Source organism: Nannospalax galili, unplaced genomic scaffold, assembly GCF_000622305.1.
Source record: "Nannospalax galili isolate Female #2095 unplaced genomic scaffold, S.galili_v1.0 scaffold413, whole genome shotgun sequence".
Lineage (NCBI taxonomy): Eukaryota > Metazoa > Chordata > Mammalia > Rodentia > Spalacidae > Nannospalax > Nannospalax galili.
The window spans coordinates 1,939,525-1,941,735 of record NW_008333889.1 but is presented as its reverse complement, the minus strand read 5'-3'; positions in this window follow the sequence as shown (position 1 = coordinate 1,941,735).

Sequence of the window (2,211 nt, the reverse complement as noted above, 5' to 3'; positions counted from 1 at the left end):
TAGATATGAGAAAAGCAATATATGATGTCCAGCTGACTGGGCCAGATAAGACTGTTCACCAGAGATATGAAGGAAAGCTTAATATAATTGGGACCTCGAGAATGGTATGGAGCTTTAATGGTTTTGCCAAGCACTTTAATGGGACAGGATCTTTGTAAAGTGAGAGAGGCTTTAGCAAATCTAAATGATTCTATCAGCATGTAAAATCTGTCTGTAGAATAACAGAACACCCTATAAGAGATATAAAACAGACCAGACAGAAGAAATGGTCCATTTGGGTTACTTGAAGACAAATGTGGCAAGACCTATGTTGAGCCCAAATTCCCAGAGAAAGAATTGATAGAAAACTAAAGTCAGTACTAAGGAGTCTCTGGAAGGCTTTAAAACCAGAAGAACAGTTTACAACAGGCATTCAAAGGGTAAAAACTATCCCAGGGGTGGTTAAGAATCCCCAAGGATTAAATAAGATGCATTTCTCTTCTGATAAAGGTTATTCTAAGAGTGGAAGCAGCCAGGTGTGGTCAATGGAGAAATGACAGATACGGCTACAGTCAGGAGGCAGACCCAGGGCCTGCCTGACTCAGAACCAACAGGTGCATCAGGAACAAGAGAAACCTCCTGCCTCCTTAACCCAGTGCAGAGTCATGCAACTGGAGCTAACACCTGTAAAGTGTATCAAGGCTAAAAGAATACAAAGAGACTCCATGTAACATCCCCCAAATGTGAAATGACTCTGAAGGGATAACTAAAGACAGTAAAGAACTAACCAAATTAATAACTCATACCCGTGCTATGGTACCCAACAAGGATCTGTGGAGAAAACAGTTAATACAAATGGATAAAACCTTTCCACTCTGTTAGACCTTATCTATGATTGATTTAATATATAATGTTAGCCTTCCTTCAAGTGTTTTAAAGATGTGAAACCCATTTGAAAAATACCTGAAGAAGCAAAGGCCAGCTATAGCTGTAAGATTCTTGGGAGTTTTATGGTTAGATAAGATAAAAACAGGCTTCCAAACTATACAACTGTTAAGAAAATCTACAGTACCAGGGATGATTGCCCCCCTATGAGTTGTTGGTCAGAGAGAGAGAGAGAGATCCTAGAGGTCCTCAGATTCACGAAGTCTATTGCTACTGATGTCAGTTGTACACTAGAAAGGTCAGTAAGTCCATGTTGCTGAAGACACTGCATGACATGAACATTGGAGAAGAAGAGATGGAGCTGAGACTAAGCCAAAAATACTCCGTGCCACTGGATGGATGACGTTCATATTGCCAGAAGGCTCTATGCAGATGGTTGGGGAAGATAGGGTCCCCTATCAACAATGGACCCCACGTGCTGCACACTATGGACATGCCAAACAATGCCTGCAAGTGCAGTAATGGCTCGACCAACATATGTACAACTGACAAATTTGTAATTGGATAAGGCCTGCTCCTAGGGGTGGAACACACATCTGGTGCTGTAGACCAGGCTAACACCTTGTGTCGAGGAAGGCTACAGGCCCTAGCAGGGACAAGTATACTGTTTAATAAATATTCCTATCGGGATATCTTCTCGACATTTGTATTTACATTCGTGTTTGTGTTTAGATTTGTCTATTTCCTTCTATTTGTCTTTATAGTAAAAGAAACACCGCTGAGATAAATCAATGGCCAGGGCTTAAAGACAAATAATGGGGAGGCCCAAGAAGTTACTATGCTGCTGTGATACAAGAGAAACCGCCCTACATCTGTCACCCCCTCCAAGGCTCAGGGACCTTAGTAGAAGATTGGCGGAAAGATTGTAAGAGCAGAGGAAAGGGGTGGAGTGTGTCCTAAGCAGCCTGTTTCCTCCAAGAGGCAGGGCCTGCTGTGGAGAATTGACTGTGGAGAATTAGCCACAGAGAGAGGGGCTTTCTGAGCCTTCTTGGACAGGAGCTGGGGAGGTGCTCAAGAATGGAATGGCCCAGCATTTACTGTCCTGGGGCAAGACTGTAGGCCCTGAGGAGTGGGCAAAAGGTAGCAGTGACTATGGGTGGGCCACAGAAGTGATCTGACATGGCAGGCTCATGATCTGGAATGGCGGGCTCTGAGCCATAGTGCAGAACTGGGCACCAGGTGTTCATTTCTTTGTGAGTCACTTTCCACCCCTCAACACTATAAACTATAATGAATTCACATAAAGATATATTATATGGTTTTTCTGATAGCGCAACAGACCCTGAG